We start from the raw sequence: 21,840 nt of genomic DNA on the forward strand, positions 1-21,840 counted from the left end.
TGTGCCTGCTGCCTAACCCAAGCACCTCTGGAGCTCAGGGGCACCCACAGTTACAGGTCACCCAGATCCCAGCCCCCTGTCTGTTTGCTTTGCTCCCTGTGCCCATCCTTTTTCTCCCCCCTTCTTTTTTTTGGGGGGGTGGGGGGGGCAGTCCAGCCTACGGTAATGTTGGATGAAGACAGTGGAGCTGTAAGCTCCCAGCAGCTGGGGCTAGGGGAGGAATAGCCAGGCCACGTCCAGCCTCTGGCCGCCAGCTGCAAATGGGAAGTAGGAATTTCCGCCCCTGCGATGGGGGGCGTTTTGTCTCCCCTTCGCCCCTTCCCCACCCTCCTGCGACCCTGTGGGACCAGGGAACGCCGGAGGACGAGCGGATCCGGCACCAAAGAGGGCGCCGGGACCCACGGCTGGGAAAGGGGGAGCTGGGGAGGGGGGGAGCCCTCGCTCCCTGCCCTCCTCTCCGCCCGCCCCTCCGCAGCCGGCCCCTTTCCCCTCCCTCCTCCTCCCCGGCTCCGGAGCACGGGGAGGCAGAGGTGGGGAGGCGGGCGACGGGGAAGGAGCTGCGCCGATTATCCTCTTGGCATCATTAAAATAAATAAATAAACGGATAAATAAATAAATAAAGCAGGCCAGGAGGAGTGGTGCAAGAAGAAGAAAAATAAATAAATAAATAAATAAATAAATATTTATAGGGAAGACAACCCCGTGCGTGTGTGTGTGTCCCCCGCCCCTCTCCAGCGGCGCAGAGGAGGCAGGGGCGGACCACGATGCCCGGCTTGCGGGCGCTGCCCGCCCGCCCGCATGGACACCGCAGCCCGTAGCGGAGCTTCCGCACCGCACCGCGGGGTGAGCGGGGCCGTGGGGATCGGGGGGACCGGGAGGGGACCGAGGGGGACCGGAGGGGACCAAGGCGGGATCGGGGGAGCCGCGTTTCGGCGGTGGGAGCCGGGAGGATGAGGACTCCCGCTGCTGTCTGCGAGGCGATGAGGGGTTCGGCGCGGGAGGTTGCGGGTTTCTTGGTGGTTTTTATTATTATTATTTATTATTATTATTTTTCCGCACCTGTGATTCACTTACGTGCGCCAAAAGCAGCGGAGAGGTGGAGGAGCGGGGGGTGCCCGGAGAGCGTTAAGGGGAGCGCTGCGGGGCCGGTGCTTGGTGGTCTCCACATGGCGAACGGAGGAGAAGGAGGGAGGAGAAGGAGGAGGAGGAGAAGGAGGAAGAGGAGGAGGAGGTGTAACGGGCTCGGGGCCAGGAGCGTGCTCGCAGAAGGCGCGGTTGCGGACCGCGGGTGCTTTATGGAGAGGCGCGATTCCAGCAGCAGGTCTCCGGGCTTCCCCTTGCCCTTGTCCTGCCGTCGGTTCCCCTCAGAAACCCCCCTGCCGGGAGGGGGGACCCACCACCCCGCATCCTCCCCGCTGGGAAGGGAGGTTTCCCCTGCTTCCCCCCTTCCCCCCCGCTGGTCACCGGCTGGGGTCCCCCGGGACTCCCGCATCCCCCCCGGCCCCGCTGCCCCCCTTGGGCACAATACGGGGGGTCACTCCCGGAGGGGGGTCGGAGCCCCGCATCTCGTCCCCGGGGAGCCGTCGGGTTGTGAGCGCAGGCGGGCACCATATCGCGCCATATCGCACCGTGTCGCGCCATGTCGCCGCTACTACGTCCCCTCTCCCGCAGAGCGACGGAGTTGTGTGTTGGGTAGTTTGAGGGTAAAGCTGCGTGCTGCCGTGTTGACTTGGATGCGGGAAAATAGGCTGCGGCGCTGCGATGTGAAAATGCCGCGGTGTTTGGGGAAACCCGGTCCCGAGTCTTTCTGAGTGTGTGGAAAACCTGAATGGTGCAAAAGGGAAAAGGTGGCGGGGCTTGGGTTGGGTGTCGTTTAAAGCTTGCAGGTGGCGAGGCGAGGTTTGATAGCTGGCGTGTGAGGTTATACAATAGTTCTCGTGGTGCCTCCGGGTGAGTTTTTAAGAAATATACTGGTAAGCATAGCAGCATAACGTGCGCATCGCAGGCTTGCTGGGAGTGGATGGGTGAAGCCCCAAGGGGCAGAGCAGGGACTTCAGGCTGCGTTGTCCCTGCTGGAAGTGAGGTGTACGGTGAGGAAAAGGAGGCATTCATGGCTCCAAGCTCAGATTTCTGCCTGTGTTTCTACCTGGGCAAAAGGAAGGCTGCTTGTCTGCTTGTTTGTTTGTTTGTTTCTAGCATTTTACGGTTTGTACAACGTGCTCTTGTGCTTGTGCTGGGATAGATGCTCCCATGGGAGTTACTCCAGGATGGGTTACTTCTAAGCCAGAGGCTGCTCTGTGTGGCTGCTCTCAGCCGCTGAACTTGAAGGTTCAGTTTAGTCAGAGGACATTCCTGTGGAGCTCCCTCTTTCTTTAAAGTCATTCCATTCCTTTCATGTGTGATATTTTTGGCTATTTCTAAAAATAGAAAAGAGTGAGCTCTGAAAGCCTGCACCTTTCCTGCATTTATCTGTAGATAAGTTCGAAGGTACTGTACAGGACAAGAACCTGATTAGGAGATTTGACCCGGGAAGAAAAGGACAAAATTTACATCAGCTGGGGATCTGTCAAGTACTGGGAGCCATGACAACAAATTCCTACTACCTCCCTTTATTTACTTATATTCCTTCCTCTCCTTTTCAGCTTTCATGGCATATTTCAGTAGTACGCTATGCCCATCCTGGGTGGAAAAACAGTGATGATGAAAAACCTGCTAAACCACATTTTTTTAAATCAGAATGATAATCGGTGCTGTTTCTCCTTTGGTGGTGGATGTGAGCTTGTTTCATAATGTACTTACTTAACTGGGCAAAAATTGTGCCCATTGTTATTGTGTGCATTGAAACAGGTTAAAAACACCAAAGACCATGTTTTTTCTTTCTGCTTCATGAGACAGCAGAGGAGAGAAAGAACTGGTGGGGAGCTGTACCCGTAATTCCTTATGTGTGCAACAACCTCTGCTCAGTTACAGAACCTTTTGGTGGGCCTCTTGTAGTAATTGGATGTATTTTCACTGAATTGAGAAAGCTCAGCAGCAGAAGAAGGAGATTTTTGGATTATCAGTTGGATCCTAGCTGCCAGTTTTATTTTGTTCTTTTAATATTATATCTTCATTTTCTCTGACAGTTTTGATAATCATGTAATTTTTTTTCATTTCTTTTCTTACTTTTCTTTTCCTCATTGTTCAATGGTAGAAGTCTAGATACACTTTGTTGCTTTGAAGGTTTTTTTTTTTTTTTAATTTAAAAACATTTCTGTAATTGTTATTTCATCAGATAGCAAGTTGAACTGATTAGCCCACTTCATAGTGCTCTAATTTTCCTCTTAATACTGTCTGCAGCCACTGCTCTGCAGATAATACAACAGCATGGAAGAAATGTGTTTGTCCAATTCTGTTCAACTGGATCTATTCTGAATATCATTTTGATTGAGATTTCATTGTGGGATTGTCATTTAATCATAGAACTTGGCATTCAAGGTGTTTAAGCTGACCTAATGAAAAACAGCTACATATCATTAATGCACAAAAGAGTTTTTGTTGTTGTTGTTGTTAGTTTTTTTTTTTTTTTTTTAATTAATCCACTAATGCTTGTCTACAGAAAATACTCCAACAACATCTTGTGCTGGTTGAATTGGTACCAAAAGAATAACTTTTTGAAGTTGGTGACTCATTCATAAAGGATCTGAAATTCCTGATGGAATCTTAGCTAAATAGGTATATCAGTAGGTATATCAGCAAAAGTCCAGATATAGTTTAACTTTTAAAAAGGGGTAGAAAATACAAAACACTTCTAAAGGCTTCTATTGCTCTTTCTGTGGGAAAACAAAGAAATATTTCTTTTCATTTTCCTAAGATCTCCCAAAAAATATGCCTTTGAGATTATTTTTCCCCTTCATTGCTGAGATTATTTTTCCCCTTCACTGCTGAAAATGAAGGTCAAACAAAGTTGGTTCCAATGACAGAAGCCTTTGTTGGCCTCTTTCTTCTCTTTCTTCTGGTTTCTGCCAAAGAAGTCTGTGATACATGGTCAGTCCTGTGTATGTTTTCAAACAAGCTTACTGAAATCGTCTGTGTGATCTGAGTGGCTGAAAATCAAATGGTTGTTCCATAGGAAGTGAAAACACCCTTACTTACTATTGCTTAAATCACAGATTCATAGAATGGCTTGGGTTGGAGAGAACAGTTTTAAAGATCGTGTAATCCAGTTGCCCCAAGCACGAAAATCTTTCACTAGCTCAGGTTGTACAAAGCCCTGTCCAACCTGACTTTGAATCCTTCAGCAATTGTCCAGCTTTATATCCAGTCAAGATCCACCTTGTTTCAGTTTAAAACCGTGGCCTCTTGTTCTGCCACTACAAGGCATGGTAAAAAATCTTTGTGTTGAAGCCTTTGCTTGTTTTCGGTCCCTTGCTTATTTATAGCTATTCTTTTCTGGGTGAAAATCCCATTTGAATTAATCAGATTCAGATTTGCTCTGTTAACTTTACTGGCAGCCCAGAGCTTATTCTCCAGAAGTTGCCACATAATGTCTGTTGTGGGTCTAAATGGGGGTCTGTGATGTTCTGCTTTGAATTTTTAAGCTTTGGAGGAAATCCAGTATTTTCTGATACCCTGTCTTGATGTCAGACTGAGTTCTGCAGATTTACAGTGGTACTATTCATGGGCCATGATTTCTTGGGCTGCTGAGTGAATTAAAAAAAAAAAAAAAAAAAGAATAAATAAAAATTAGCTGGTCACAGATAGAAAAGATAATGTGCAGACATCACATCTGAAAACCCAGTTCTCTAGGGAACATCCATAACTTTTGGTGTTTTTAATAGGTAGATACTTGGATAGAGCATAAATATAAACTGAAAGACCAATGTATTTATTGCTACTACTGTGTGAAATTGGTGTTGCAACTAACTTATGTTTCCCTTACTCATACCTATTTAGGCACCATTTGCTGTTTTTTGCATATCCAGGGTGAAAATTTGCTCTTCAGCGGTGCTTTTCAGAAATGCTTGCATGGCAGCAGCTGAGATAGCAGTCTGAGTGGCACTGTTGTTGCTATGCATGCACTGATTCTGAAGATCCCATGCTTTTGTTAAAGTCACGTTACCACTAGTGCCTACTCGATGACATAAACTAGGGATGAAAAACAGAGGTGATAATCAGTAGATACTCTGAGCAATCATTTGTTTGTTAGATTGGATGTCAGCATTCACCCATTCCTCCGTTTTTTGGGGATATCTGTTCTTTTGGCAGTCTGTACCCTACCTATGCATTGCCAAAATAGAGCTAAACACCCTTCCTGTGTTGTTAGCAGTCAGAGCTCCTTAGGATCACTGCCTGGATCTCTCCCTGGCCCTCTCATGTTAAGTCCTGAATGAAGAGTGTAAATTTAGGTTTCTCCGCTTGTCTTTCCCTTGATTACCTGAAATACTCATGGGCAATTCCACTGCTGTGGGGAATGGAGGGTAGCCGTGGTATGCATGTGGTAATCTTTGTTGTGCTACATGATCTTTTTTCCTAAATATTATAGTCTGTCCATCCTCTTGAAATACAGAGTAACTTCCCTTCCCTAGGTGGGTGCACATGCTTTTATTTGCAAAGTGTAGAGCTTTGCTAGTGCCAGGTGCAAGCCATCCTGTTACAATGTCTGGTTTGTCTTTTGTAGCTGCCATCTTTCTAATTATATTGAAAATCATACACAAGTGCATGAGGATATAATTAGTTGGAGAGGGGTGGCCACAGGCAGCAGAGTGGGAACAGAATGGGCTTACATGTATAAGATAGTATTTTGATCCATTTTTCTGAAAGCTTCATGCTGCGTTATCCTCATATCTTAACCACAACTAGAATCAGCTCCAAGGCAGATCCATGTGCACAGATGTGCTAATCATTGATTTAACACATCCTCTAGGGATCTAAGGACCTGGAAGAATGTAAAGGTATGCTGCTTGTTGCCAACCAACAGGTTTGTATGGGCAAGATCTTGGTTTAAAGTCATTCATGGATTTGGCCATTCTTTGTATTTAGAGTAAGGTTTCTTCTTTTCTTTTTTAAATGGTGTCACTTTTATTCGCGATAAGATAGGGTGGTTGTGTTACCACATCTCTTCAATCCATTTAATCTTGTTGTTTAAATAGTCTTTAAGATATGCCCTTCCTTTGATTTTCATTTTCTCTATGTTACACTCTCCTAAGTGAAGGTCTGGTTCTTTGCTCAAAAAAGTGAATGTCTCTTGTCGATGATAAAGAGTTTGCTGAATTCACGGGGTAAAAACAGCAAATATCCATGAGACACTGACTGCCAAGCCAAGTCCACTATTTCAGTTTCAAGACGCACACTGATTTTAAAACTAGCGTTGAGCTCTGCACAATTGCAAAACTGAACCTCATTCCTAATCCTCTCTGAGGACAGATTTTGTACAAGTCTCAACATATCTGAATCTCATGCCTAATGTCCTCTACATACAGATTCATCTGAGCTAACTTCAGTGCCTGCTTGGAGTTTGTCAAAGCTAATGGGTTTCTAGAGAAGCTTGAGGTCTCACCCCCCTGAAGTAGCTGGGTCTTCAGTAACTCAAACAGGAACATGAGATTTCAATGTGCATTTTCATAGATGTTTCTCATGCCTCTTTTTTTTTTCTGCTTTGATGAGGCACCAGTGATTTCAGAATCCTGCTTCACAACCCATCAGTTTAAATCAATCAAAAGAAGAGGAGGAGGAAAAAAATCCAACTTTGATGGAAACACACATACTGCAAAAGGCAGTTGTATCACATTTATATTCTGCTGCATGCTTCTATCACCTACGCTTGTAAAATACTCACTGGAAACAAGATGAAGTACATTTAATTTCCCCACATACAATAATTTATTGTATTTGCTGAGTAATTACTGGAGTCTGTTATACAGTAACTTATTTTTCTACTTCTTCCATTCATTGTGCATGGGAGGGTTAACAACTCATGAACTGAAAAGCAAGTCAGTTTGTATTAGCTATTTGTTTTTAAATTGACTGAGACACTTGGCGAGAAACTTGAAAAATATATTTTGCAAAACACAGCTGGGATTTCTGGAGAATCCCATGAGAACAATTTAAAGGAGAAAGGAAAAGTGCTGGAAGAATGAAAAGTCATCATAAAACTGTGTATTTTCTTCCCTGTAGCATCTAAATCACACTCCTTTGTGCTAGAAGCTTGCTTACAATACCAATGAAACATTCAGTAACCTGTGAGAATAATGCAGTTCTGATGGCAATATTGTATGTGGGTAAATGAAGTCAGAAGAACTGTTTACACAGCCTCCTGCAGGAATCTCACACTCTCACAGAGCAGACCTTCTGTACATACTCAATTTCATATATTCTAAAAATCTTTACCACTTGTCAGACTGGCCTTAGCTGTGCTGAGAAATCACCACGCCAGCTTCAGCAAGCAGACCTGAGGGTAAGCAAAGGAGGACAGCCTACATAGTGCAGGGATGTGTTACTATTGCCCTAACAGAATGAAACGTGACCGCTGATGCCATTTGTGTCTTTGTAAGGACCATGTTTACTGGCAGCTCTGAGCACTACTGTGCTCCTCATGAAGCGGTGGGGAGGTGTCTTACGAGCGTCAATGGTGGAGGGAAAATAGATGTGTGGGTCAAGCAGGAGTGTTTACACTCAGTGTGACTTAGAGATACGTCAGGTAGCTCAAAATCTTTAATAGGCTGCAGAATTGTTGGCTGTAACCTACCAAGCTGAAAGTGGAACAGATTTTAAGGAAATGGGTGTGAAAACCTGATGGTGGATCACCATTGCAAGTGGGGTATTTTGAGATTTGAGCTGTTAATAGCAAGGGATTCACCCGGTGAACTATACGGTGATAGCTGCTATGTTTCTCAACAGCAGGACAAGGTCAGTCAGAAGACACCGGTCTCCAGTGGTATGTTTCTAACACTAGGCTGAGTCAAGGTAATTTCAGGTCTCCCTTGTGCAAATGTAAGCCAGAAACCTACAGAGGTTTCACATCCTTGCATCACTTAGGCAAATTAATCTCTGTTATCTTGAGAATACAAAGAATGTTATTTGGAAAGACATGAGATGATATACCACAATTTGTCAGTCATGAAAACCATTAGGAGCAGGTAATGTCTTTCAACAAATGAAATACCAGTAAAATTAAATACCACTCAAGAAATATCCAGATGCCTGAAACTTTTATTGAGACAGGAACAGAACAGAGGTCAGCCTTTTGTAGCAGCCTGTGGTATTGGGAAAACTAGAGGCAGGTCATGGGGTTGTGCACTGCAACCACATTGCTACGATGAGACTGACAAAACCACATGAAGAAAATCATTGATATATCATCATTTCAGGCAGCACCACAGCAGTGAATAGAGAAAGGACATTGTTTATGTGGGGGTACCAAATACATTTGCTTCTGCTCTTGTGCAAGCCCACGAATCTGAGAAACAACTTGGAAATATTCAAGTATGTGATGTTAGATAAGGACAGAGGCAACTGAAAGGAAAGACAATGAGTGGTTTGGTGCAACTCAACTTGGACTTTACATGGAAACTGTAATGACAATGCAGAGATAGCATAATGCCACATCAACCTGTCATGCCACCCCCTCCTAGGGAATATGTAGTTCATGTAAGCACAACAGCACCTGGCCAACCACCCATGGCCTGTCACTGAGTTCTGCTCACCTAGAGAGTATTGGAGCTGGACTGCATGCAGCTTGCATCAGCTAACAGCTTATTACGCAAGGTAGTTGCAGAACATAATTGGCAGGTGTTCAGCAGGAAAACTACTGTCTTTGCTACAGGAAAAGATCTTCCAAGAGAAGCTGTTCAAAGACTACGTGCCAATCATTCACTTGTATGATTTGTACAAAAGTGGAGGAAATTGTGACTAGAACTGGCTGGTTTATGACTTTGCTTCTCTTATGCAGGCAGTTTCCATAGCAAAATAAAATTCTGGAACACAGAATTCTGCCAAAAATTACTCACAATGGAAAAGTTTTGACCCAAAACAGTGAGAAGAAATACAATGTACAGGAAAAAAAAAAAAAAAAAAAAAAAAAAAAAAAAAAAAAGAAGAAAACAAAAAAGAAACCTGATTTTTGGAGGTTTTGTTTTCTTTTTACCTTAATTTGCAAAAATAAAATGAACAACCACTTTGAGTTGCAGTAGTGTTGGGTTTGGGTTGTTTGGTTGGTTTGGTTTTTGTTTGTTTGTTTTTATTTCTTCATTTATTTCCAAAGAAGCATGTGAGGATTTATCCTTTTTTCAATTTTATGCAACTGTCTTCAGTTTAGTAGAGACAATACTACTTTTGTACTTACCAGTACTTAACTAGAATAAGAGAAGGGTTGTGGCTTGAAGGAACAAGAAGAGATTAAGGATGCAGTCAATGAACCCTACCACCATAATTCTGCTTGTGTACATATTTCTTTTCATCAAGTGGATTTTTACAGAGAATTTCTTCCATTTGTGGATGTATGGTGGACATAAGAGGTAAAGTAGGGGAGCAGGGAACCATGGAGGAAATTGTTTTGGAGTGACTGAAAACATAAGCTGTTTTTGTTTTTTTTCATTGCTAACATGAAGAAAATGTGGTGTAATTTCAGATAGAATGAAGTGTGTATATATATATTTATATATATATATATATATATGAAGATAGAAAGAAGTATTTTGTTTGCTTTGTGCTGTATCTTTATGGTATGTAGTTTTTTGTTGTTGTTGTTGTTTTGTTTTTTGTTTTTTGTTTTTTTTAATTAAAAAAGAAAAAAATGATTTCAATTTTGAAACCAAATGGTGGAGTTATTAACTAAAAGTATGTCCTCAGGCCCCTACACTGAGCTGACTTTCAGCTTGCCTGTTCTTTTCTTCGGATTTTTCAGTTCTCTTAAAAGAAGTGAGGGCAAACAGCTGGTGTTCAACAGAGTAGCAGTTGTATAAATAGGATTCATTGAATTTATTTAATATTACTTCTGTTCCTCGCAAGTCACTGTGGTTGTCCATACAGAAAAGGAAACACCAAAGACAGATTTTTCCAGCCTCAGTGTAACAGCTCTTCATCTAAAAGTTTGTGATGCTCTTTTTTTTTTTTCCTAACCTGTAACAGTCTCATTGCCTAGGAGTAACATTAGGCGTTGTTTCCTTTCACCATGAGTCATCAATAAGCAACTTGTATGAAGAAATATTAATGCTGGGATAAACAAAGAGTAGCAGGAAGAGGTCCTACATGGAACCCCAAAAAATGAGTAAACATCGTTGACCTTTCTTTGCTCCTGTTGGCTTTATTCGCTAAATATGAAGATATAGGTCAAGGAAATGGTAAATGAACTTGCTGACATTTTTTCAATACCAGTAGATCTGCACTTCCTCTCCTGACAGTCTACTGACTGTCAGTGACTTTTCCAGTCTATAAAGCTTTGCAATTAGTCTGTAGTTGTTTATCCAATCTAATGCTCATGTATTTGGAATCAACACCACAAGGGTGCTCAAAGGAAAAACAAAGCTCTTACAAGATCAACTAATCCATTTCAAGAAGGAGCTCACCCTGCAATGACTTTCAGCCCAGCAGCCCCAGAAGAATTCTGACTGCAATCAGAAAAATCATAATTATTGTCAAACAATAAATGTTGTTTGAAAGTAATTAACATCAATAGTGTTAACTAATATTTGATATAAACTGTATTCTGTCTCAGGTTAGACAAAGTTAACTTAGAGGTGGATGTTATTAAATTTCCTGGTTATCTGGAGTCAGGACAAAAGGTGGTGTATGCTGTTCCTTCAACGTATGACTTTGAAATTTGTATTAATCATCTGTGCCACCATCAAGGCATTATCATTATTTCTTATATATATTATCATTAATTTAACTTAAACTGCTGAGCTGTGCTCTGTGAGATTCCTGCTTAAAAGTGCTTGTGCCAAGTGATGGAATTGTATGTTGCTGCACTCCTGGCAGGATATGAAGATGTTTATTTGTAATGTCAGTCAGTGCCCTCAGTGACAGACGTTTTCAACTGTGGGCTGCAGTTTGGCATTATCAGAAAGGAAATTTCTGACTAAATTTGGAATTTGATTTTTTTTTTTTTTTTTTTTTTTTTTTTGCAAACCTTCATTTGATTACCAGAACTTACTCTGGTTAGCATATAACTCTGTCTTCCCTCGATCATGTCTTCCTGGAAAACATCTTCATAATACATGTACTTTCTTACATTATCAATGTTGCCATCTTTTTATAATGATAAGTCTTCTTTTATCTTCAGAGGTATTCCTCCCCCATCTTCATTTATACAGTTGTGACTGCTATTGCTGCTGTCAGTGACTTGGTTGGATGGATGCATCTCACAGCCCTTAAAGATGACTTAATCTGGTCCTAAGTAATCATGGAGTTCTTAGCTGAACTCAATTAAATGACTGCACATAGAGTTCAAAAAAGTTAATGTTTGGCTGCATTATTGCTTTTACTGGGCAGGAAAATATACTTTTAAGTGTGAGCAACATAAATTCCGAAGACAAGATGACTTTGAAAAATGTAATCATTAAAAAAAATTAAAAAAAAAAATTCATTGAGTCAAAGCAACTTTTCGTTATTCTTTTGATATTTACTTGTCTATCTCCTAAATTTTTTTTCAGAACACAGTAGTTCCTGATTCCAGGAAGTTTGCCCTAGTTTAGGGGACTATGTTTCACACTGAATTTTACCATGGAGTGCATGCAGATCATGCTAGTTACTTGCAATGATGTGAGGTAGAAAGACTTTTAAAAGTCCTACATTACAAGTGAGAATAATTATCTTAAAACTCCCATTCCTCTTACTTGTTGTTTAAGATAGGGATAGGTAGCCATAGCAAAATACTAAGTATTTATGCTTGTAGAGTTTCATTTAGTTGTGTGATCTTCAGCAGAAACCAGTCAATGATGCAGGTAATAAACAAAAGGGAAAAGGGGAAAGTGTTTATAATAAAGTATTCAACAAGGGAAACAGAACGACAGGAACAAAATCTACAGTGTTTTGTGAAGGAGAGGTGAGTCAGGCAGTAAATGGTATGCTAATGAGAGCAGAGAGAGCACAATGCAAGTTTAGTGTACAGCTCATATCAAACCACAGGACAGAAAAGCACATTTTGAGATTTTGCACTCTGCCTTGTTGGAGGTGTTGTCAACACTGAAGTGTGTTTTCACTGGCATTGATTGGCTCTGTGGTCAGAGAAAAAGAGGGGTGATGTGAGGTCAGGATACCCGCATCATCCTAGACCTTGGCCCAGGGCATTTCCTTTACTTGGTGCTTTATGCCTTGCCAGCTCCTCCATCCTCCCTGCCCTCCAAAAAAAAAAAAAAAAAGCAAACAAACAAAAACCTTTGAAACCTTTGTCTCCTCAGGATTACAAAGTGTAAACTTGGTAATTCCATACCTGCAAGCTTCTTCTGCTTTCTGTGACTGGTTTGGTGTGACTGTCCAAGCCACACAACTGTTCTGGGTTTTGTTTATGTGTGTTTATTCAGTAGTAAAGCCTCTGACACCCTGACTGTCAGGAGTCAGATTCTTTTCAGGTTGGTCCCCAACTTGGCTTCCAGAGGAACATGGTGTTCTCTGACCTTGCTTGCACATCCAGTTGACGTTCCTTTCTTTACTGGTCTTCCCAATCCTCATTTATTTTTGTGTCTTATAGCTTCGTTTGGACTTCATGTGATGATGACAGCAAGAGGAAACTGATGTTTCCTCAGTAACTGCATTATGTCTGAAGTATAAACTGGGATTAAATGAAAGAATTGGTTAAGGCATTCTTGGTAGTAATTGCAATGCTGCATGTGTTTTAAGTCTGAACAGATCTGAATAGCCTTAGTGAGACACTCCAACTTTCAGTCAAATCATCAGTGATTCAGGATTGATACTTTTAAAAATGATTTGCTTTTAAGCCTTCAAACAATTCTGCTGCTGGAAGGTTTTGCTGATGAATTGTGGAGTGCAGGAGGTAATTGAAATACTTCAGTTCAGGTGAATGACAGATGGGAATTAGAAACTGTTTTTCAGAACTTCTCTCTCCCTCTGCCTTAATGTAGCAGAAAGAGTTCGTGCCCTGTTTATCAGTTTGCTGTAAACAGTAGCTGAACAGTCAAGCAGTGACAGCTTGCAAAGAAATGCTGGGGTGCTGAGAGGGTGTAGCTGTTATCTTGAAAGTCACACAAAAATTCACATGTGATGTGTGCACAATGCATCCATATACAACAAATGTGAGTTACTGTAGATATAGCTGGACTTTCAGTGAGGGAAAGGGCAGAAGGCAGTTGATAAACAAAAGTGGGGTGGAGAAAGAAGGGAATGAAGTGGTGTAAGTGTGAGCATCAGGAGTTGTTGAAGAGTGTTGTAGGAATGAGGCTTTGTCACTGTTTCTTTTCCATTTTCTGTACATGCTTACTAGAAGATGGGGTCCTCACAGCCGGTTCAGAGGTCTGTGCTCACGTATATGTGCTCACATACATACAAACCTTCACTTCTCCAGACCAGTCCTATACCACAGAGCTGCTGTTCTTATTAGTGTGTCAGGAGCCCTCTTAGCTCTCCTATTCTCTACTTTTGCCCTTGGAATATGCATGTGGTTTGACATCCTGTGCAAATAGGAGGGGAGTTTCAGTTAGTTTCATTTGCTGATCTTTTAATCACTTTACTGAATGTTTGTCTTAGGTGTATCCTCTGAGAAGGCAACTAAGCTGGGCAAGTACCTTCAAGACAACATTCATTTCCCCTTTCTTTCCATCTATACATGAAGTTAAAGTTTACAATGTTGATCCTTTGATGATAGCTGAGCGTGTTGAAGCCAGTAGAGTTATACAAATTTATAGAAGATGGCCTGTGCTTTGTGAAAGTGTAATGCAACTATGGTCAGGCAGCCTAGCTCTATGTACTATACAGCATTGGGTGAAATCTAGTCAAACACTCCTTGAGTTTTGCTTTCATTTCCAGCTTGCTCGAGTTAAGTAGTAAGTAATGCAGGTGTTCAATCTTCTTCAAATTGCAATATTAATGTAAAGTTTTTAATTTTTTAGAAATCTTCATTCTGCTGATGAAGTCTCAGCTCCCATCTTGGTCACTCTTACAGCTCTAAAATGAAACAGAACCAAAAATAAATTGCAAACTGAAAACTGTGGGTGTCCATGTTTCAAGATATATGCTGGACCTTTTGATGTCAACTCTTTCATGTTCTAGAGAAGTTATGCTGCCAGAGATTTCTCATAACACCTTTCCCTCTACTGTTGAAGTTTTTTTTGATGGAATTTGACAGATCTTTGATTCTCTTGAATTTAATGGCACAGCTTTTACAGATTCAGTGGGATCAAGACTTGATTCAATGTTTGCTGGTGAAACAGAACTGAAGTTTAATCTTGGTTAACAAAAAAAAAAAAAAAAAAAGATAATTAAATAAATCGGATATCTCACCTGGATTTCATATGCTTTCCAGGGGACAGCATAGTTCTTGTATTTGTTTATAAGCATTCATGCTGCTCACATTGATGTACAATAAACACCAATTTATTAAGGTCTTTCTTTTCCAGCCAAACGTGTTTAGCTCCATAAACTCAGCCCTCAGCATGTGCCTTTTTTTTTTTTTTTCCTACCACTATCTACTCTGTTTTGCTGCCTTTGTATATTGGTCTCACAACCTAGCTGGAAAACAATCAAATCAAATTAGCCCCTCTGACAACAAAAAGACCCCGGTGCTTGCTCAAATGTTTAGTCTGCTATCGAAGAACTGACACACTTCTTCCACTTCTTCAGGAAGTTACACATCGTGGTGATTTGGCCAGAAAGGAAAATGAGTAGGTATAAAATAGCTTGGCAGATGTGGAAGGGATGGATGCTCTGATGCATTTGGATCACAAGTCATACATTATGTCATCTGTCTGTCCAGGGACTAGGAAGAAGAGGTGTGTAGGTTTGTTACCTTGCAATCTGCAACTATCCACTGAACACCTGGAGGCTGCCTCTGCCAGGCAGGGTGTTGAGCATGAAACTGCTTTGATTTCTTCATACCAGCACCAGTATCTGTGGTTGGAATCCATTGCTGAGTGAATACAGATCAGCTACTACAATTTCATATAACTCCCTGCCTAATAAGTGTCATCCTGAAGAGGGTACCTGGCAAGGTCAACCATAATGTAGTCTTTCTGAGCTTTAAGAAGTCAGGACCTTGAGATGGGTTGCTAAAAGAGAACTGTTTTGACTAGATATATACATAAATTGAGAGACTGGATTAAAAATAATAATAATAATAATTAAAAATTTAAAATGCTCTAAGCAAAAGAAGCGGGCATGAAAATGAAAGATTTTGTTGAGGAATGGTGTTTTTAGCATGACTTTGAGCACAGGACAGGCTTCTGTAACCCTAAAATGTTCACATAATACAATGAAAATTAGCCTAGAAATTAAAAGGACTTAATTAAAATGTTAGTCTCACTTCACTAACCACTTATTACTATGATAGCGTAGCTGAGTTTGGTAATGAGATATGCCAATTATAGATGTTTTCTTTCTCAAAAAAAAAAAAAAGTAGAAAAGGAAAAGATTTTCAAGGTCAATCATTTTCTCTTTTTATTTAAGAGAAGCTGTACTCCTGTTTAAAATGGTTTTGAAAAATAGGTTATAAGGAAAAGACAATTCCTATGGTCAAAATGAGAGGGGAAAAAAGCCAACTCTAAGATTCTTTTAATGTGTATATTTTTAAACCAACTCTGATATTCATTTAATGCATGTATTTTTAAACTCCAAACATTAAACTGAAATGCAGTTCACTTCTGAGCCTGATGTAAAGGAAAAAGTATAAGACTTTGAAATTTTAGGAAATAATTGGCATTACATGAAATTTGATGATATGCCATAGTTTACAGTTGTTTGTTTGTTTGTTTTATTTTTTTTTTCCCTAACATAAGGGTGTGTTCCTAAGTAGCAGATTTCCTTTTTTATCATAAGACTGTTATAACAGAGGACATGATTGTCACACCGCTCTTCACATGAACAAATACTTCAAGTGAAAGTATTAACCAGTGGCAGTTAAATTGCTTCTCCTTTTGAGGGCCTGTGATCTTTGAATAAAATGTGGGAGATCATCTTGACACTCAATTTTTATTTTTTTTTATCATCGCTGCTATTCCTTGTGAGGATGTGTTTTCCTTTTAGTCTGAATGCCTGCCCTTTGACCTTTCTCTGGCAGCCCCACGAGGGTTAGCTCTGTCAGTGTTTTCTGCTGCCAATCTTACTACCTTCTACAACAACAGCTGCATGCAAGGCCGGCTGGATGCACAGGGCCATGCTCTGCTGACACTTGTATCTGTGTAATCTATTTGAAGGCTTGTAAAGAAGACCAGAACTTAGACCTTTGCATTCTCTAATGGATTTCATTTGTCTGTGCCATGGGATTTGTTTTGTCTTTGTTGCAGCCTCACCCTGAACCCTCTTACTGCTCTTACCTGCTACCTTCTTACTTTGACTTCCCCTGAAAATGCAGAAAAAAATAATCTTTTCTGTCCTTCTTGCTTCACCATATAAATTCATTTGCATTGCACTCTTTCAAGAGTGATGACAAAACTAACACCTACAACTTGTGGACTCAAATGAGGGCGTAAAGGCCTTACAGAGGGATCTGGACAGGTTGGAGAGCTGGGCGATCACCAACCGCATGAAGTTCAATAAGAGCAAGTGCCGGGTCCTGCACCTGGGACGGGGAAACCCTGGCTGCACGTACAGACTGGGCGATGAGACGCTGGAGAGCAGCCTAGAAGAGAGGGATCTGGGGGTCGTGGTAGACAGCAAGTTGAATATGAGCCAGCAGTGTGCCCTGGCAGGCAGGAGGGCCAACCGTGTCCTGGGGTGCATCAAGCACGGCATCGCTAGTAGGTCAAGGGAGGTGATTGTCCCGCTCTACTCTGCGCTGGTGCGGCCTCACCTCGAGTACTGTGTGCAGTTCTGGGCACCACAGTATAAAAAGGACATGAAACTGTTGGAGAGTGTCCAGAGGAGGGCTACGAAGATGGTGAAAGGCCTGGAGGGGAAGACGTACGAAGAACGGCTGAGGTCACTGGGCCTGTTCAGCCTGGAGAAGAGGAGGCTGAGGGGAGACCTCATCACAGTCTACAACTTCCTCGTAAGGGGGTGTCGAGAGGCAGGAGACCTTTTCTCCATTAACACCGGTGACAGGACCTGCGGGAACGGGGTTAAGCTGAGGCAGGGGAAATTTAGGCTGGACGTCAGGAGGGGGTTCTTCACAGAGAGGGTGGTTGCACACTGGAACAGGCTCCCCAGGGAAGTGGTCACTGCACCGAGCCTGTCTGAATTTAAGAAGAGATTGGACTGTGCACTTAGGCACATGGTCTGAACTTTTGGGTAGACCTGTGCGGTGCCAAGAGTTGGACTTGATGATCCTTAAGTATCCCTTCCAACTCAGGATATTCTATGATTCTATGAACTTATCTCCAGAGCAGCCACTTAAACTGTGAAATATTTGTATTTCACCAGAGTCCCGGTGGGGTGATCTATAGGAGCCAGGCAAAGCAGAGTCTGGGTGCCCATGGCTTACCTAAAACTTAAAACAGGGAAGTGGAGCCAGCCATGACTCTTCTGGTGATGCACATTTCACAGGAAATAGTGCTGCAGCCAGCAAGGACCTTAGAGTGTTTTTTTTTAATTATTATTATTATTTTTATTTTTATTATTTTAGAAATGCAGTTTTTCAGAGTCCAAATTTCTCAGATCCAGTTTCCCTTCATTTCTGTATGCTTGGTTATGCTAAGCATGCACAAAGAGTAATATATAAGGGCAGTGCTTTTACTCCTCTCCTCTTCCTTTTCTTTAATATTGCTGAACTCTGTTCCTTTGTGACTGCTGTCCAGGCAAAGTCTCCAAGGATACAAAGCCTCCTGCTTCACCCCAGCTTCCATCCACCTAGCTCAGGTGGAAGCAGCCACTTACAATAGTAGCAGAAGGCCACTGTAGTTACGTTTCCCTGGACAGATGATAACACTGATGGCTGACCTCTGCCAGTGGCCTTTTTCCATCACTGCTATTCGACACCCATATACGACAGTGGTGGGAGCTTTTGTCTGGAAGGTGGAAACACTGAGTTTAATTTCACCTGCCTGTTGCTGCCTTGAACACAGGCCACCTTGAGGAAAAGCAGTAGTATGGGATTTGAGGTGGAAATGCAGAGCAGACACATCTCCAGAACAGTGCCTCAGCCCTCCTTGTGGCCATGGGGTGCTATGAACATGCCCTTCATCATGCAGGAGAACAGATAATTAGCTCTGCTTGAAACAGCCCCAAGCGTACAGCAGCTGTAAACACATCCACCTGGGAAATGGAGATGTTTGTAGGAAACAAAGCCCACCAGGCAGGGTGATAGCTGAGCAGAATTTTTGAAGTGTCAAAGTGAAGAACTAGACCCCAGAGACTCGAAGGGAGGGAGCAAGAGACTAAAAGTACAGTGAGCACTGAAGGCAATCACCTGATGCTGAAATTTGTCACTGCCTATCATGATTTAAGCAATCGGCAACAGGGTACAGCAGTATTAGCAGGTCATCTGAATACCACTTCTGGTCAACTTCTTCATCTGAAGTTTGCTTGCTTCCTTGTTTGCTGGCACCACTGGATGTCAGAGACCACTACAGAGCTCACCTTGGACTCCGGCAGAGTCTAATTATGTTTGTTTAAATTTAAAATAAATGTTTCCTCCCTTTTGGCAAGCTTCATGACTAGCATTGTTTTGCAAGCTAGCAAATAGGAAACCAGGTAGCTTGCTGCTAAAGGAAATGTAGCTACTTTTTGCCTTGGGGTGGACTCAAAAATTTATTTTTAATTGATAAGCACCCAAATCTCAGTCTGGAACAAAGTCCTGGCTTTGCTAAGTTCTGCTATTTTAATTAGTGGAGAGCAAAGCCCTGAGTAACCAGGAGCTGTATTTGGCCATAATCAGTTTGTGAAGAAGAAAGCAGGTGTGATAATAGTTTGGTGGGAGGAGTTTTCAGGGAATGCTCATAGTATAGGGTAAATTACTTACTATCCAGTTTCTCAGCAGTCTCCAAGGGATAACTAATTTAATCAGTTCTTTAAATGTTTTATTTCTTGCAAGAGGCTGTTCATTTGGCTAATTATTTTGGAAGTTTTGCATGCAGCATGTTGCTAAGTTGTATATAGAGAATAAAATCTTTTATCTGAATATTACCTTTGAATGTCACTTAGCACTGTGCTTGTCAGAAATTTGCGGTGACTTTCTGCAAGCTGCTGCCCCATATTCAGCCATTTCCTGCAGCTCATGGGATAAAGGAGTGGTGTGGTTTAAAACAAAACTGTTGTTTGCTGTTGAATGAGTAGCATGTTTTGTAAGTCCAGTTGGCAAGAGGTGAAAGAAAAGCTCCTGTTTCAATACTCAGTGTAAACATTTGTGTTATATGAAGTGTTCAGGTGTATAAGAAGATGCAGTAGGGAACCAAATGGAGAGGAAAGCAAGGATTTGATCCATGAAGATCTAAGGTGATTTGAGATTAGGCTGTTCACTCACAGAGTACAGGGTGACACCTGGTACCTAATATTTCATCCATTGATTTCTTCGCTCAGGTGGATGCACTTGGTCTATTCCATTTCTGAGCTTCAGTATGTTGCTGCTTGTCCTGTTGTCCTCTTTATTCTTCCAGGTATCCACCAGACTCATTAGATCCACTGAACTGTCTTGTTCTCTGGTCCAGCTAGTTTATAGTCTTCATTTCAGATCTGTGTTGCTGAAATTTGTTTTATATTGGCTGGATTTGGGCTGCATCTTTTTTCCAGCTGGGCTGAATTTCATCTAAATTATGTATTCTGCATTATACCTGTGATGAAGTATATAAAATTTTTAAGTCTGTAACATGCCATGTTAATCTGTTGATGCCTCTCACAGGTGAACTCCCATAGGCTTCCACGCACATGCTGTGACTTCTGACTGCATGGATTTATCAAAACAAAACATAAATATGTATATAAACAGTGGGGGGCTTTTTCCCTGCTGTTATCTCCTTTAACTCTTAAGACTGTATTCTTAGTTGTGAAGAAATTGAGATGTGTAAAAAGAGAAAGCAAAAAGCTTTGCTGATTTGCGTAGCACAGAGAGCACATAAGCTGTCCTTCCTCTTCCAGTTGTGTGCAGGTAGACCTTTGAAAGAGCACTTTTTCTAGTGCCCTTTCATTCTCTCATCCATACTTGTCCCACTCATGGCTTCATTGAACAGAAAGATCTCAGGGAATGGTAGTCTGTATCTGTCTGCAGGGAAGGAAGGATAGGTGTGGGGATCAAAATATTGCCCTACAACATCAGAAGTACATGCTCAGCTCCTAACTCTGCCTCTGACCTTGGTAAGTCATTGCTGTCCCAGTCCTTCAGTGCTAGTTGAGAACTATCTTCATGCATGTTGGTCTGTGAAAAAAAGAGTTGATACTGTTCCCTTGCAAGGAATCATGAGGACAAACAGAAGTCATCACACTCAATGGACAACAAGGAAGATGAGGTTTTTGACTTTATCTGGGTACACTTGTTAGCTGTCTCTCGTATCTGCTTGGTACTGCACTGGGAAAAAAGTTAGAAAGGAGATACGTTCTTCTAGGCTGTCTTTTCTTTGCCTTTCTGTTTCAAATTCTCCAAGGTTTCTGTTACAGAGCATTTTCCCTTTAACTGTGAGTTAAAAACCGTACTTAATTTGATCGTCCTAATATGAGTCCAACACCTGTAGCTTTAAAAAGAAACCAGGTTGTTAAGTAGGGTAGAGCATATGAAATTATAAGGTAATTGCAACAGTAGTGGTAGAAGGTGAGGTTAGCAGTCTAATCAGCCCAAGTGCCACTGATGGACACTTGCACAGACTGGAAGGCACGTGTTGGACGTTGGATTTTCTCCTGGTTGATCATTTTCTTCTATCCTAGCAAACAGATGCACAAGATTCAAATAAGAGCTCTCTAACTCCTTCTGCTGGCTCATCTCCCAAGGATTGTTTCTGTTGATGATTCTGCACTGTATTATTTTGCCTTCTTCCCTCTGTGTCTGTCTTCAGGCAAGTACATATACAAAACTCACACAGTCTGCTGTTGTGAGAATGTGAGAATGCTATATGCAAGCTTTGTTTTGTTTTGATTTGGTTTTGTTTGCTTATTTGTTTGGGGCTTGGGGGTTTTGTTTGTTGTTTTTTTGATGAACACTGATGAATATTCTAGGATTGTTCAAAAGTACTAAGTAGGTCTTTTCAATACATAGATTTTTTTGTTCACTGGCTTTTAGGGAAAAAAAATGTTTTTTGTCTTTTTTTTTTTGCTTTCTTTCAAAAGTATTCTATTGTTTATAGACTGACCATCTGAAAAAATTATTTCCATCTGGAGCTGCATTTATTTTCTTTGGTGGTCTGGGTTTTTAGTCAGACCACATTCATGTAATCCAGTCAGGCATCCAAGAAGGGGTACCACACTGCCTTGGAATGGCACATATACAGTACTTCTTTATAATAATCTTTCACCTCCAACCATTTCAGACCATGGACTTCCTGAGTTGAATGCAATTTTTGTGTACTTAGCTCAGAGGAAAAAAGCAAGAATATTTTTACTAGGCTTAAATTCACTAGAGAGAGAGCCATATGATCAGGGAGAGACAGGGAGACAGCTGAAGCAAATATATCTTAGAATTGAAGGTGACATCCATGAAAAATGATCTGTTCTTTTTTGTCTGGCCAGGCTTTGCCTACCAATGTCTTCACAGCATTAATCACAACTAAAAGGTTCTGTGGGAAACCTTTTGCTCTGTGTTAAGAAATACTAATAAGGATGTGGACTTAATGTTTT

General features: G+C 41.6%; 1 protein-coding gene across 2 annotated transcripts in view; it reads left to right on the top strand.

Moving 5' to 3' along the window:
• The first annotated feature begins 713 nt into the window (after positions 1–713).
• Positions 714–21,840, top strand: part of PLPPR1 (phospholipid phosphatase related 1) — a 131,202-nt gene continuing 110,075 nt past the window's right edge. The window contains exon 1 of one of the 2 annotated variants that reach the window (XM_032205908.1): positions 714–843. The gene's annotated coding sequence lies outside the window, so the exon portion shown is untranslated. Of the gene's footprint in view, positions 844–1,279; positions 1,322–21,840 lie in introns of those variants that run through there. The other variant, XM_032205909.1, reaches the window with a different exon arrangement.

Source organism: Aythya fuligula, chromosome Z (assembly GCF_009819795.1).
Source record: "Aythya fuligula isolate bAytFul2 chromosome Z, bAytFul2.pri, whole genome shotgun sequence".
Classification (NCBI taxonomy): domain Eukaryota; kingdom Metazoa; phylum Chordata; class Aves; order Anseriformes; family Anatidae; genus Aythya; species Aythya fuligula.